This window comes from Pinus tabuliformis, chromosome 6, assembly GCF_031772625.1.
Source record: "Pinus tabuliformis cultivar Carrire ecotype Pingquan chromosome 6, CPIR1, whole genome shotgun sequence".
Lineage (NCBI taxonomy): Eukaryota > Viridiplantae > Streptophyta > Pinopsida > Pinales > Pinaceae > Pinus > Pinus tabuliformis.
The window spans coordinates 1,487,695,717-1,487,713,452 of record NC_142292.1 but is presented as its reverse complement, the minus strand read 5'-3'; the positions used below and the strand labels follow the sequence as shown (position 1 = coordinate 1,487,713,452).

Sequence of the window (17,736 nt, the reverse complement as noted above, 5' to 3'; positions counted from 1 at the left end):
GTTCACTCATTTATTTGGTGAACACATGACCGACTATGTGCTATGTAGTTAAACAACTTAGCCAAGCAATGGTTAGGCCTACCAAGTTGTATTGGAAAGCGGAAAAGCATGTGTTGAGATACCTCAGGGGCACTACTAATTATGGGTTGTGGTACAAACAGACAAAGCGAGTGAAGCTTCAAGGCTTCACCAATGTAGATTGGGAAGGGAGTCCATCTGATAGGAAGAGCACATTAGGAGGGATATTTAGTATTGGGTCAACAACAGTTTCTTGGTACAACAAAAAACTGATATCGGTTGCACTTAGTTTGAAAGAGGCAGTGTACATGGTTGCAAGTTAGGAAGCATGTGAGGCCATATGGATGAGGAAGATTTTGGTTGGTTTGTTTGGTCATCAAATGGATCGAACCATGATTTATTGCGATAATCAAAGTTGTATCAAACTCTCTGAAAATCCATTTTTTCATGATTGGTCCAAGAATATTGATATCCAATATCATCATCTTCAAGATTTTATATTGAGGCAGATTATGTTGTTGGAGTATGTTCCCATGGAGGAGAAAGATGTTGACATTTTGAGAAAGGAATTTTCAAGATGTAAACTAGAGTTTCATAGAGACAGGATAGGGGTAGCGGATAATCCCTTCCTTGTTGAGAGGGAGGGAGTGTTGAGAAATGGCAACAAGAAATTCCACTTTAATTTGTCCTTGAATTAAACTAAGAATTAAAATCGAATTATATTATCATAGTAGCTTGTAAATAGTTAATTAACTTTAATTGACTTAATTAGCCTAGGAATTTCAAGTTGGAAGTATTTATGTAGTCATTTATATGTTCTCCCTAAATTTTTGGAGTCCAGGATGAGTTTATTTGAGTTGTAATTAGATAACGCAGTTTGACTAAGTTATGGTCACTTAAACTAGTTCTAACTGTTTGTGGAACTAATAGAGGATTAGTAGTGAGTTGGTGCATTAGTGCATCCACAAGTGCTACTCTAGCTAATTGAATATTCCCTCATGATAAACTCACACATGTCAGTTCAGAGAAAGACCCAGTTGAGACTAGAGTGCAGGGAAAGTGTACTATCAGTTGTATGACTTTCCGAGTTGTACAGATCATGCATGACATCTGGTATGGACCTAAGTTTGGATTGTGCAGTTTTGGAAGCATGGTTTCCAAATTAAATATGGGTTGATCCTCTTGGGAATTGCATAAGGAAATACGGGCTCAACGGACAACATAAACTGGCTAAGTGTTGGTCAATGCGAGCTTATGAATCAGAGAGATGATCATACTCGTGTGGAATTTTTCTTCTGAGAACAAACTTTGTATTATCACTCAGATTTTTGATTAATGCAATACATAGTTGGGGTTTTGAGCAGTGGCTTTCTCAAGAGAAACAACTGTGTTATGTGTCATTGATGTTCTTCCTCTTGCTGATTATTGTTTTCATCGATCATTGGTTTCTGCTATTTGAGAGTAGAGTAGATTGTTGTCTTATGTTTTAGAAAATTATATGAGATATGAATCTATAGGAAAATCTACATGGTATCAGAGCATGATTTGTAGAAAAATCTACAATCAAAATTTAAAATTGTTAATCAGCACACAACACAAAATAGTCACTACTTACACTTGGGAGATTATTAATCCATCATCGCATTCCACATATAGTGAAAAATAATATATGTGTAGCTTCAACTGAAAGATGGTGATTATTTGAAATAATCATATTCAATCATGGCTAACATGTCTTCTTGATCTTCAGCTACACCATGATAATAACAATATAAACCCAAAAAAAAAACATTCACAACCAAAAAAGCCTCAAAACACAAGATTACAAGATAGAATATCAACCCCAGCAACCATACATACAAAAACGAGTCAGTTGTAGATTTAGACAAGAGAATAAGAAATGTGAGTAGTTAAATAGTAAAAGCAGAAGCAAAAGTCTAATATGTTTCGTAAGACCTGCTAATCTTTCAATGTTGGCCTCGCCTATATGATGCATTATCATTGCTTTCACATGGACATCTGATACCAAAGGATACCGACATAATGCAACTTTCAAATTTCATATTACATGTTTTCCATCAACCAAGAGTGTTTATGCCCTTTCGATGTCCTCTTCCACCCCATTACCGATGGTGAGAGGGATCGACCCTACTAAAACTCAATTACAAAAATAAGATGTAACATTTTATACCATCTCCTCATTCTCCGGATGCAGTAGAGACAAGGGCATGCCTCTCAGACAAAATATATTTGGGGCATATTCGCCTGAGATTTAATATCACTCATCCAATTTTTTTTTATATAAAAAAAAGTCAACAAACCTCCTTCCACCTTGAAATAGGAAGCGTTTGGCTAATAATAATATATTTCTTTATTTATTTTATCAGATTGTTGTAAACAATGTCAATGGATAGAAAAATGTGCCACCTTGTTACTTCCCATCACATTTAGGAGAGAAATGGGATGGCTATCTCACACCATGCACTCAAACATGTAAATCATCTTCACATCTCTTTGCATTAAGATGACATCTCTCATTTAGATTGTGAGCTCTTAACCCTTTTGTGATGGCCCCATGTTTTTCTACAAGTTTAGTGGTGTTTACCAACCATGGGTGGGATATTTCCACCACGTCGCTAGCATTGTGGACATTCTAGTACATGGAGGTAATATTCCTCCAGAGGTTGGCCTTTATGGTACACTCTATGACAACAATTCTAGCTTGGAGTTGGGAGGTAATTGTAGTCGTAGTGAGCTCTTGGATTTTGGAAGTGGTCATAGCGGGGGTCTAATCGAGAATGGGAGGTATCTGGAGAAGAAGCATGTCTTTCCTACAGTAGCTCAATGCCTGGCGGGCTGACATTTATGCAATAAATCTTTGTATTTCCAATCTTTGAAGCATTTTTAGCCTGTTTATATTTGCATGGTGGAATTTGGTTTTCAGTTTGTAAAGCATCTCGATGGTGAGGAAACTAATTGGCATGCCCACGGTTTTATGGCTGATTGACTTTTATTAGAGCGATCCTTTGTAAGCCCCTCCTTTTCCATTGTTAGATAATACCATACGTAGGCTAGCCTTGAAGCAAACCATGAAGTTTCTTATGACTTTGTCTTGGTTTCTTTCCATTTTCCTCAATGGTCTTCCCCTTTACAAGGGGTTTCTTTCCTTGGGTTTACCTTTCCTTTTAGTGTTACGCCCCATCAACGTATGCACCCTCGCCAATGGTTTGGAGGTCGAGACCCTGAAGGAAGATCTTGGAATAAAAAAAAAGTTCAAATAGCTATGGTTATCTTCCATTCCTCCACTCTGCCTAAAATCTAAGAGGAACTTGACAAGTTAGAAGATTTAACCACTAATTATTACCAAGCCAACTCCAACTCTGAAATCTAAATTGAATTATTTAGTCGTGTCTAACCCTAGCCATACCAGGGTAACACTGAGTTAATTCCTTAATTCCATCAACTTAAATTGGAAAATGAAGAAGCTCCTGGATAGGGTACCTAAAGAAAAGTGAGAGGAAGAAAATGAAATCATAGCATGCCTTAATGAAATGTGACGAGTCTAATGCCACCACTATTGTTTCTTAGCCAACTTGATTTCTCACATGGCACACATAGAAGGTCATCTACAATGTGACCTCAAGCCTCCAGCTCCAACACGCATAACCATTTAGCTTATGTTTTTTACATTTAGTAAGTTAGTTTCTTCTAGAAGATGTTTAGCCAACTATAATTGGAAATTGTTATTTTGTATTTCTGTCCTAGTGTATGTCAATAAATTAGATGAAGGCTAGTAAAAATTTTGGATGGTTTTGGATGATAAACTATAGATCTCATTATTTGTAAGTCTAGTTTCCCTTGTGGCAAACCACAACTGTGTTCTTATCTGACAATGAAGTCTCGTTTTGTATGGAAGTTATTTTGAGACAATAGAAAATCTAGCATATATATATATATAATTGAACTTTATAATTATAGGAGAAATATTGGCTTAGACATATTAAATAATATATTTTATTTAAATTTTCCATATACTTTCATTTTCATCTTCACTTAATAGGTTAAACATATTATGATATATGTTTTATCCTAGGAGTATTAGGTGATACTGTGGATTTCTTTTCCCCTGAAGAAACTGCATTTATTATTTTTCCAGGGCTTGGGGCATGCTTCCAACAACATAAAGATTAATTTTACACTCTCTTGCAAGGATTGAAATTGAGTTCCTTATTAAATCCTTTCTCATGGATTGTCTTGAGTGGGCCATTGTTAATAATCAATTACATTTGCTCAAGACTCTTTCCCTAAGAAACCAGCTTGGCTTCAATTTCCAAAAAAATCATTGTGGAGCTTGCATAACTTTCCATAGTTATGTTTTACCTTGTACCCAAAGCCCTAAACTTGAGAGATGATGAATTGAAAATTAGGCAGTGTTGCGTTTAAGTCAAATCAAGAAATCTCACAACAAGAGATGCCATGAGGTCATTATGGTCAACACTTGTCATGCATGGATGACAACATAATGCTACATGATGTAATCTTGGTACAATAATGTTTAGACTCTCAAATGGTAGCTTCCACATCATAGATTCTATCATGTGTTTTCTGCATCATAAGTTACATATGTGTGAAATCTCACAGCAAGAGATGCCATCAGCTCATTAAGGTCAACACTTTTCATGCATGGATGGCAATATAATGCTACATGATGTAATCTTGGTACAATAATGTTTAGACTCTCAAATGGTAGCTTCCGCATCATAGGTTATATCATGTGTTTTCCACATCATAAGTTATAGATGACCTTCTATGTAGTAGGGAATGAAGTAGACAATATAGAAACAATCACTCCAAACTTGTAATGATTACTTCATTTATGGATAAGTGGATGGTGCCCCTCTCAAACTTGATAGTATGAATTTTTGTGGTGCATTTCAATATCACCTTCCTAACTAGTTTTGTTGGTCAATATTTCATTTTCTTGACAACATTATTCTCAGAGATCCCTCTCATATGCTAATTGGAGCTAGATGATTTGAGGATGCATTGCACTATCTATGATTATGAACATGAATGCCTTTTCGATCTTTTACTGAAAGGCACTTCACTTCCATTTAATTTTCCAAGTGTAAAAGATTCCAAAACGAAAATTAAAAATGGAAATTAAATGGAAATTAAATACACTATGTATCTATTCACTGCATTATCGTTTTATGAGGAGGAACATTCCAATATAAAAGACTTGGTTTTTTACCGCCTTATCATTTTATGAGGAGGAACATTCCAATATGTAAAACTGTTAATACACAATCTCTCAATTCATTACTTTTTATTATTTTTTCTGAACTTTAAAAATTAAGCAAAAAGTTTATTATATCTTTGTGAAATTTCAAATAAAAAATACAAATCTTTTTAATATTATATATAAATAAATAAAGCTTAATTTTTTTTTAATGATTTTAGTATTTTGAGGGCAATATTTGAAATATTCTTAAATTTTATATTGATAACTATTATTTTTTCCAATAGAAACCATCTCTAATTTAGAAATCCCACTCTAAATAATAACATTAAAAAGGTAATATAAATTCAATTAAAAAATTATATTATTTTTATATTTAATTTAATATCTAATAAATAAAATTATAATTTTTTAAAAGAAGTTAGAAAAACACATTCAAATTATCATTAAAACAATGTTAAATAATTCAAAATTTGTTATCATATTCATTGTAAATCTTTCAAAACTTGATATTTTATTCATTGTAAATTAGTTTATGTGACTTAGTTTATGTGATATTTTATTCATTGGAAATTAGTTTATGTGACTTAGTTTAGTGATTTTGAAACAATTAAATAAGTTTGAGCAATAGTATTACGTATTGTCAGGAATCTTGTCCAAAATCTTTTACTGACGTGTTTTGTCTTCAAAATCTGGCCTCGCTTTCAACAAAATTCTCTAACTATTTTAAACTAATCTATCCATCTCCACTCAAAAAGCCTATAAAACTACTTTCCGGAAACATATAAAACACATCGAAACCCAACTTGACAGTGATTAATATAAAGGTATTTACGCGATGCTACTTAGCATTTTAGTCGCACACAAGCAAGTGATTATGTCACGTAAAGTGCGAGACATCTCCCTTTCACGTTCCAAGTGGCACATTAACTAAAATAAAGTAAAACTACGTTTTTTTTAATATGTGATAAAAGTAAAAACATATCACATAAAGGTAGATTCGTGAAATTTATTAAAAAGCTTTATATTTTTTCATTTTCAAAGAATATGTGTGAACTATAATAATTACGCCGTAAGGCGTTCCCTCTGAGATGAACTTTCCTGTGGTCTTTGTTGTCATCATTATCGTTCGTCTGATTTGATGTTAGACGATTCGAATAATGGCTACCGTTGGATCAAACTACCCAGCGCTTGCCATACTCAAGGAACCATTGTTTCTCTCTCATCTTCGGCAACTGCAGAAACATGTCAGAGATCGAGGTGGCGCTTGCCATACTCAAGGAACCATTGTTTCTCTCTCATCTTCGGCAACTGCAGAAACATGTCAGAGATCGAGGTGAAGGTGGAGCGTTATGGCCGTTGAATTTCGAATTAAGATAAGAGATCGGTTTCTCTGAAGAATGACTATACATTTTGATGAAAGACGAAGAGGAAAAGCTCATCTGGAATGCTTTGGATCCGTTATCAGGTAAATGGCACAGCTTGCCACCTATGCCGGCTTTTATATATGAGGAGGAATTCAATCAAGCTACGGGATGGAGTTTATGGAATGCAATGGGAACATTGGGTTACAGGCTAACAGGTTTTGTGAGGGGCTGGTTTGGACGGAAAGATTCTCTAGATAGAACAACTTTTTGTGGTTGTGCCGTAGGGGCCATTAATGGATGCCTCTATGTTCTGGGAGGGTTTGCTAAAGCATCTGCTCTCAAATCTGTTTGGCGTTATGATCCTCGAAAAAATGCATGGACAGAAGTCGCACCTATGACCACTGCAAGGGCTTATTGTAAAACAGCTTTCCTGAACAACAAGCTTTATGTGGTGGGTGGATTGAATAGGGGCAGAGGTGGATTGACTCCACTTCAGTAGGCAGAGGTTTATGATCCTGTTACAAATACCTGGACCCAAATTCCAAACATGCCATTTGCACGAGCTCAAGTTCTGCCCACAACTTTTTTGGCAGATATGTTAAAACCAATTGCTACTAGAATGAAAGCATTTAGAGGAAAACTATGTGTACCACAGAGCTTATATTTGTGGCCTTTCTTTGTAGATGTTGGTGGTGAAGCCTATGATCCTGCTACTGATTCTTGGCTGGAGATGCCAAACGGTATGGGAGATGGTTGGCCTGCAAGGCAGGCAGGGACAAAATTAAGCGTTGTGGTGGATGGTAACTTGTATGCGTTGGATCCTTCTAGTTCATTATACAGCGGTAAGATTAAAATGTATGATCCCCAGGAAGATACATGGAAAGTCATTTTGAGGAAAGTACCTGTCGTAGATTACACAGATTCAGAGTCACCTTACCTACTAGCTGGATTCTTGGGAAAGCTTCATGTTATTACAAAAGACATTAGCGACAATGTCGCTGTTTTGCAGGCTGACACAAGCGAAGGTGCAGTTACATCATCTTCATCGTCATCGACCTCCGATCCTTCTACTAGTATTTCTGATTCTGAGGTTGATAGGAAGAGCATTGCTAGTCGACATTTTGGCTTTATTGAGCTAGTTAGCTGTCAGGTCCTTCAGATCTAAGACCAAGGTTAACATTTATTTTTCTTCCATGTTGTGGTTACTTTGTAAATATCATGAAAGGAGACCTGCTCAGGGTAGCATGATTCACTATATGGGGCTATTTTTAACTCAAAACCCCGTTTTTCACAACCACTCATTGCTTTGTCTCTCTAAGAGTTTACATCTCTTACTGAAACAATTGATTAATATTGTACAACTCTTCTGCCAACACCTTATATGGATATCTTAATATATTATTTTCAGAGATGATGGTCAACGATAGTTTTTGCTGGCAATAATGTTATGCATAATATGAAAATTCTATTGTACAACTCTTCTGCCAACACCTTATATGGATATCTTAATATATTATTTTCAGAGATGATGGTCAACAATAGTTTTTGCTGGCAATAATTTTATGCATAATATGAAAATTCTATGCAGCCATAGCACCTAAGCATGGGTAAGGGCTGGAAGGGAAGTTTCCTTGTGCCATAAATAACAACAGAATGTATATATAACACATTTTCCATTTCGATCTGGTAGTTGATGCTGGAATTTGATGGGACCAATAAAAATGTTCCTTATAACAGTTCTATTGACATTGTGAATCAACGATCTTTGTATTACATGCTCTGTAGATATGTCTTATCTATTTGATAGTAAAGTAATCATGCGGTACTACATTGTATTTGTTTTACCTTTTCTTTGGCTAGTTTTGTATGGTTTGTTTATAAGAATAAATTTATTTTAGCTCAAAATACCAACTTTCACCGCATAAAACGTCCATAGTAAAAGTAAGTTTTATGCATAAAAGGTTATGTGTTTGGTTTTCCTGCTTTCAACGTTAAATGTTGGACCTTGCTTGTCTTTATGAAATGAAAAGGGTAAAGAAAAGGGACTTCATATATGGTTTTAGGAGTGGTGTTGTTGTTATACACTAAGTAATAGTGTATATAAATGTTATCAACTCCATGTTGAGCACCAAAGGAATTAACAGCCCCCTCATTGCATTCACTGTGTTAAGTTCCTTTCACTAAAGAATCCCTTTCAAACCCACCAAGTCTAAAGAATGCACTTGTTTCAAGTAACCATACATTCATCAAATTGTTCATTATGCAAATGGATCAATGTACTTTTTGAAAGGCATAATTTCATACTAATTTGTTGTGTAAGGTGTTTTCCAAATTCATTCTCAAGGGTATCATATGTAAAGATGCAATTGTTTATCATTTGTAAAGGAAAACAAATATTATATATTTCAAAAGAAGAATTACAATTTTAATGACCCATCCAAGCTCTCAAAGCTTCATTGCTTCGTGACAATTGTACCTTAAATATTATGTCAGGACAGATGTAAATCATAAGATTCAAGGTTTAGCACCCAATACTTCACTTTGGCATTTAAACAAGTGATGAACTATATAATTGTAATGAAGTGATGGGTGATAATATGATAGGTCCGTGGAAGAAACAAGCTACTAGAAGGTTACAAACAAGGGGAAAGAGAAACAAATTTAGAACAACAACTTTACAGGGTCGACACTAGGTTACTCTTGTTGACATAAGGTGGGAAAAAGGGCTATAACAAGCTTAATAAGAGGTTTTATGCTTAGCATGTGGATTTGCCTTACAACTCAACATGTCACTCCCATCAAACAATCAACACATGAATAACTTTTGTTTTTTATGCATGAATAATTGATTTTCCCATATCACATCTTCTATTGGTAGGTTCTTCCATTTGATGAGGTACTCAATAATTGCTTAATTTTATAACTACTTAATCCTTCTTTCAAGGATATTTTTTGGTTCAAGTATGATCTTTTTCCTTCTTCATCTCTGCTAAAATAGTTGGGATTGTGATCTTGTTACCAATTACCCTTGTTAAGCAAGAAGTTGTTAGATTATGGTAGCAATGGACATGTGTTCTAGTCTCTATGATGTCTAAGAGGCTAAGGAACACAAGATCTCCAAAACCCAGAAAAGGCTAAGGAACATAAGATCTCCAAAACCCATAAAAAGTTTCATGAGAAAAGACTTGGAGACGTCTCAATTAAATTAATTAGCCATAATTGGGGAAGTTCAATTTTTCGATGAATTCAAATTGATTTTAGCATTAATTGAGATGTAATCATGGTAGTTGAGACTCCAACAAGAGATTATGAGAGTGGGTCTAGGGGATTGGGGAGTGCATAGAGTATTTGGTGAGTAGTTTGGCTACCCAATTGCAGTTATTCACCAAGGGCACAATTGAAGCTAGGGAAGCATCAGAGACAGAGGGATAAACAAAGATTTGAGAGCAAGAGTTTGGAGGAATTTTCCTCAGTGTTTTCTAGTGTCTGGGAGACAGGAAGAGGAGGCCAAATTCATCTATAAAGGAGGCCGCTACAACTAGTGCGAGTAGCCAAATTTCCCAATGCGAGTTGCTTGAGAATCAATGTTTCAGTTGCTAGTTTCCATATCAGTATCCCATAGGCAAAGCGAATGGGTTTTAGAAGAAGAAGGAGGCAAAAAAACTTGCTGGAAGGTGATTATGGGGTTGTACGAATTTTCCTCAGCCAGATCTGTGCATTCCAGGAGGAAGTGTGAGTTCCAAAAAGGGAGTGTGAGTGGCTAGTAGGAGGGTAAGTTGATTGCAGAGGGAGACAATTTATCTCCAGTTTATTTTTCCAGTATTAAATGGATCTTTGTTAGTGAGAGTTAAGCATATCATTGTACTCTTGAATTGTTGAAGAATTTATAATAATATAACCATCATCTACTGCACTAGTTTTCCCTTCACAGTTTTTCCAGGGACATTTGTCCCAAAACAACGATGTCAATTTTTATTGTGTGTGTGCATATTTCTAAGTTCCAATTTTTATATTTAGCAACATTTTTGCTTTGGAGATTGCAATCAGTGAATTTATAGTTATTTTCCATTAATAATTAACAAAAGACAAATAAACTACAATTTGTTAGGAGATAAATATCCAGTAATTGCAATTGTGGAAACATAGAAACATGGAAGATAATATATACATGTGAATATGGAGTAAACTCCAATCTGTAAGCCATACTTCTCATCCTCTGCAACACCTTATAGGGGACATGACACCTAAATGTTAATTTATTGTCCTTCTTTTGTTGCTTGAGGGACATTTGTTTATATGGTTGTAGCATCAAAAATACCCAATCCCCTACTTCAAATTCTCTTTCATTGCAATATTGATATATTTGTTGTTTCATCCTATTTTGTGCTATAACTAAGTTGTCCTTCAATATTTTGAGAACCTCTTGTTGGTGCCCTATTTGGTCATGCACTTATAGAACCTTTAGAGTCCCTTTCTAGGGTGATGTGATGGATGAAGGATGATATCCATAAAGTGACATAAATGAAGACATTTTTATGAAGTTTGTAAGGATGTGTTGTACCACCATTCTACTAAAGGAAACCACTTGACCCATTGTGTTTATTTATCAGATGCAAAGAAATGAAGATAACATTCTAAACATTTATTCACAACCTTAGTTTTCCCATTGGATTAAGGATGATATGATGAGTTGAGCCAATTGAACACCCAAACAAGAAAATATTTTGGACCAAAATTTTTCAATGAAAATGAATCCCCATCACTTACAATATAGTCTCAAGGATTCCATGTAGTTTTTGAACTATTTTCATTAATCCTACAGGTATTTGCTTTAAAAAGATGTGAAAGATAGTAGAAATAGGAATACTTTGTTAGTTCTTCCACTACTACCATGATAACATTATTTCCTTCAAATTTGGTAAACATGAAATAAAATCCATTGAAACTTCTTCCTAGAAATTTAGTGTGGATAATGGTTTTAAGAGACTTGGTGACTTGATTGCATCTCTCTTATTATGTTGTAAAACCAAAGAATTAAGCACAAACTTTTGAACATCATTTTTAAAACCTTCCCAGAAAATCCTTCTTGATCTTGTAGTAAGTTTTTAAGAAGCTTGAATCTCCTATATGAAAAGTGTACCTTTGTTTGAGTTGGAAACTCTTACATAAATATATGTGATCTTGATACTACAATAGATAATTTTTCCACACAAATTTATCTACTGCACTTGGGTCCTCTTGTATTTTTTGATTGGTCTTGTATACTTTTTTTAATCTTTCTTCCATTGTACTCTTTCATTTTCCACTCAAGCAGATTGTTTAATGGAAATAACACATATTAAACCATATATAAAAATATATAAGCCCCGTTTAGGAATGTTGTTTTACAATAAGCCCTTGTAGTGGTCATAGGTGCGACTTTTGTCCATGCATTTATTCGACGATCATAATGCCAGACAGATTTGAGAGCAGATGCTTTAGCAAGCCCTCACAAAACATAGAGGCATCCATTAATGGCCCCTACGGCACAACCACAAAATGTTGTTCTATCTAGAGAATCTTTTCGTCCAAACGAGCCCCTCACAAAACCTTTTAGCCTGTAACCCGATGCTCCCATTGCATTCCATAAACTCCATCCCGTAGCTTGATTGAATTCCTCCTCATATGTAAAAGCCGGCATAGGTGGCAAGCTATGCCATACCTGATAACGGATCCAAAGCATTCCAGATGAGCTTTTCCTCTTCGTCTTTCATCAAAATGTATAGCCATTCTTCAGAGAAACTGATCTCTTTTCTTAATTCAAATATCTCTGAATCCCTTAATACGTGATTCCACGTTTTACAGACCAACTTCAAGTTGGAATATCATCCACAAGGTACCCTGGCAAGAATCCTAATGGAGAGCTCATCAGTAAGAGTAGAAATTATCCTAGGTCTTTCATTCCCATCGACAACTACTAGTCTCTTCCTTTTACTACACTCGACTTGGGTTCTTGTCGACTTGGGTTCTTGTTTGCTCATCTGAACCCTCTTTCCTGGAGTGGCTCCAAAAGTTCCCCATAAAAGCTTGCAAGTCAAGGACCTTTGACGCTTTGAATCATATAAGGTCTCAACCAATGATTTAAAATTTGTGCTGGTTCCGTTACACTGCCCACTCAATCCGCTTGTTGAAATTCAATATTTATTTCCTTCAAGCAGGCCAGAACCACTGCATTTTCAATGATGGATTGTGAGATGGTAAATTGAAAATCAAAAAAAATTCTGCAACCTTTTAGCAAATTCATTCGACTATAGAATAATCTGCCTTAGTGCTAGTTCAACATTACATCTGTCCTTGAAGATTTTATCACATTTAGATAATTTTGATATTCGAGATCAATTAAATGCTTGCTACAATAAAGTACATTGAAACACTTCTTTAACGGCCAACAATATCATCATTTTATGAGATTAATTTGATAGTCCATCCAAAATTCAAGAGCTAGGGCATTTCAAATCCAAAGCGAAGGCTCCATCAAATGAATTTGAAAACCACCCTGTCTAACACAAATGATCCACCAAATGTAATTGGGAACAACACTATATAGAAGGTTGTCAGGGAAAATCTTTGTCATCATCAGCTGAATAAGTAGGTAACAGATTTTAGCCACAAGGAGCTTTACCAAAAAGAAATTAATTATAAGGATAAACTGTACTTGATGGTTTGAAATATTGACAAAGAATTTCAATGCGATGATACCAGAAAATAAAGCTCAACTCAATTCAAATCACAAAAGCCTCAATCCTGAAAAAAATTAATCCATTAAATTGAAAGATACAAATCTAACACAAGAAAGCCAAAAACCAAAAATATCAGAAACTATATGGTTTAAGATAACCGGGAAAAATGAAAGCAATTTTAAGCAAAGTTCACAAATACAAACAGTCAATTGGGTTACTATGATAAACCAAATTTTCATTATATTGGCTTTGGTTGTATTCACCCGAAGAACATTGTGCAGGTAAATTGTACTCTGTTGTGACATTTCATTGTTAACTGTGTCTAGACGGTTTATCATAGGTACGAGGCAAACGAGGCCAAGTTGCTGTCCCATAAGGTTCTTGCACAAAAGGGAATTTAACCAAACAGACAAACAAAAGACGTCGCAAATGGAAGACTATAACATGAAATAGAAATTCAAGCGAATCTTACCATCACAAAAATCAACAGATCCTTAGGGCTTCAGCTCAAAATCCTCAAAATCATAATTTCCACTACGGAGCCTTCAACAATTTTAAAGAATTTTCAACCATAAACCTGCATAAATCAAGATGGCAGCATTCAGAAGCGAACAGACTTGCAACTAATTTACCCATAGAAATACTGAAAAAATAAAACCCTTCAATTCCACAACCCTAAGTCACAGTTTAACGGAAGGTAACGAATCCCTAAGCCTTAAGCCAAAACATATCGGAGACGTAATTCAACCGTAAATGAAGCACACCCAAAAAACGTAATCTTTTAAAGCTAGCGAGAAACTTGAAATTTCAATTGCTTATTAAGTAGGCAATTTCTCCCCTACCCATACCTCCAGAATTCTTCAATTTCAGCTCGAATTTTCCCAAAAACAACAGAAACCCCAACGCTTAAACAAGAAACCAGTCCAAAACACAATTCCAGCAGCGGAAATTTAAAGCCCCCATTAATTTTAGCGGTTGATCTTTAAATTTTGAAGGTAAACTCACAAAAATTCAACTCACCTAATGGAATTTGGGTCTGAAACTATTGAAATTCAATGGCCATAACGCTCCACCTTCACCTCGATCTCTGACATGTTTCCCTGGATCAAACCCTCTCTGAAGTTAATGTTTTCTTATTATGTATGGGACAGATCCTCCCCATTTTGTTGAAACAATGAAAGCATAGATTTTAGATTGTGTTTCCAGCAAACAACTTCAATCAAAATTCCTACAGGTGAGGTGCGTCGAGTCGAGGAGGAACGTGAGTGAGTTGCAGGGGCCGCCTCGAGTTGGTTGGGGGGCAACCCGCGGTTTCCAAATTCGAATTGGAAATTGCATTAACTCTGCGCGGCGGCGATTCTGTCAGGAAATTAATGCGGAGCAGTGGATGGAGGGTGGCAGAGCTAGGGGAGCGTGGCGGAGGGATTGCCGACGGCCGGAGCCGGACGTTTTTCTGGGCGGCGATGGAAACCTGGCAATTCCTCCGCCTAGGTAGACTACTCCGTTGGTAATTATATGACACTTTTTTTGCAGGTGAGAAAACGTGTAAAGGTTTCTATTTGTATGATGATAGACGAAAGGCCCCTCCAGACCCTGAAATCAAGAAATATATCGAGTCGAGGAGCATGGATGGTTTGATTGTTGATGGCAAAGTAATTTTTACTTCTGTTGCAGTACATTATTATTTGGAAATATTTTCTTCATTTCTGTTTTATTTCATACCAATTTTTTAGGACTGAACTAATTGTTATAGTATTTTTTCTCACTTTTGGCAGCCAATTTCTTTGATGGATAAGGATATATTTGAGATGGTATTCTTTCCAAATTTGAATGAAGCTTGTCGAGTTTTAGGTGAGGAAATCATGGTTCAAGATTCAGACCTTGATATTTTCATTGTAATCGTCATACCTTACAGGTAAGTTGAAAAGTTCATTTTTCCCATATCTGTTGCATCCTATATCCTATATAATAGTTCTTTCTTTCTCAAGCAAATGTGTTTCTCATTCTTGAATTAAAGTCAAATATATATTGTCGCTGCTAGCTTCATTATGTGATTTTTGTTGTGCGCAATACTCTGTTTTATTCTTTAGTTGGTAATTATATGGCACTTTTTCCGCAGGTGATAAAACGTGTAAAGGTTTCTATTTGTATGATGATAGACGGAATGCCCTCCAGACCCTGAAATCAAGAAATATATTGAGAGGTCGAGGAGCATGGCTGGTTTGATTGTCAATAGCAAAGTATTTTTTACTTTTGTTGCAGTATTATTTGGAAATATTTTCTTCATTTCTATTTTATTTCATACCACTTTTTTAGGACCGAACTAATTGTTATAGTATGTTTTCTCATTCAGACCTTGATATTTCCTCTGTAATGGGCATGGGATTCCCACCCTACAGGTAAGTTGAAAAGTTCATTGTTTCCCCATATCTGTTGCATCCTATATCCTATATTATAGTTCTTTAGGTTTTGAGTTAGAATTAAAAGCCAGAAATATTGTTAAATTTACCATATATCAATAATAATAATATTGAAGATTTACTTTTGAAACTGAGTTTATTCTCAAAATAGAGAAATGATTATGTTTTATTAGTTGATAATGAACAAATGATATTAAACTCTATTCATAATTAATTGCATCGCCAAGTATTTTATAGGTCATTAGGAGAATATGTCACATAACATTAAGTAATAACAAAAAAATATATAAATGCATATGCATATAACTATATGACAAAAAAAAGTAAAAAATTAAAGTAAAAAATAAATGTTGTTATAATTTTATTTTCCACACTATATCACACCGTATATTAACCTTCTCCTCTTTCTCTATGTTAAGTGAATATCTATTAGCTTATAGCTCCCAAAAAGAAGACATATTATATACCTTGAAGAGATGTTGTATACCACATTACAATATTATGGGTTGCTCATTGAGCGAGACAAGTAGGAGGACATGTTGTATACCTTGAAAACATGTTGTATGCTACATTACAATATGATGGCCGACTAATTGAACACATTGTATACCTTGAAGACATGTTGTATGCCACATTACAATATGATGGACTACTAATGTCCTGTGTAGAATTCGCTACGATGTGGAAGACGAGACTTGACTATATTCGCCACAATTTCTTTCGAGAAATTTTCTTGTAGATCTCTAAAGATGGATCCTAAAATGTTTCATATGAAAATTCTTTCACTATTTGCATTGCCTTATTTTGAATATTTCATATGAAAATGCTTTCACGGTTTGCCTTCCCCGTTTTGAAACAGATCTGGTTCTTTCAACCTTCCAATCTAGTCCAACTTGTTCTCTCCGTATCAAATTCAAAAGAACATATATGCCTCTCTTTTTTTAATTGAAAAAAACATTTAATATAGAGGGATGTGCAAAATAATAAGTTTAAATGGATAAATAATAATTTTTAGGTTTCTTTTATATATTAAACATAACCCACGATTATACCAAGAATATAAAGAAATAGTTCGCAAGGTGGCTTTCATTCATGAGAAAGGAAACTTCTATGAATTCATTCACTTAGCCTTCCTGCATTGACAACGCACGATACATATCAGATCCAGCTATCCAAACAAATCATTTCAGCATGGGATAAGTTGCTTCTAAATGCAGGTTTTTTACCTGCAAACTGCCCTTTTCACCTCCATTTCAGTTGTTTATTTCTTTAATGGAAATGAAAGGAATTTTTTGGGCATTTGACACTAAAACACTTCCACCTTTATGTGAAGGTCAAAGAGCAAATTTCTTTCGCATACCGTCAAGTTCAACCAAACACGCAAACAAAATTTCCTTCCCTTTACTTTCAGAACTTACATCGATGGTAGGATTAAGCAATAAAAGAGATAATTGACTTGAACTTTGTTCTTACTTTGTCCCATGGTTGGAATTTGACGGGTAGATTGTGCGTCGTGCGACAATTTAGCCGTCAAATACGACTGACACTCTAGCCTACCCCTCATCAAACAACTTTGAAAGATGTAAAACGTTTAACTGTCCTTCGGTCAACCATGCCTATGATAATTATGGACCCCGTATAGCACAAATAATTTCCAAGGGGTGGACATGGACCTTTAACACACTCGAAACAAATGTTGCAAATGACTTATTGACTTAAGCAAGCCCCCAAATAACAAGGGTTCTATTGGAACTTGAAAGAGCATCTTCGAACATTAAGAGGCAACCTATTTTGGAAAGGTTATAAAATTTGTCAATTTCATATAATGTAAGTGATTTGTATTTATCTTCTAGCTTGAATGACAATTTGTTTACTAATTTCTATCTTCAATGATTTTTTTTATATATTATGATTTTTCTCAAATTTATGCCTTACAGCGTTTCCTTTGCAACATTTGGTGCAATTGCTAG

At 35.1% G+C, this 17,736-nt stretch overlaps 1 pseudogene; it reads left to right on the top strand.

The window, feature by feature from the left end:
* The first annotated feature begins 6,505 nt into the window (after positions 1-6,505).
* On the top strand, positions 6,506-7,792 carry LOC149264265 (F-box/kelch-repeat protein At1g22040 pseudogene; annotated as a pseudogene).
* The last annotated feature ends 9,944 nt before the right edge of the window (positions 7,793-17,736 follow it).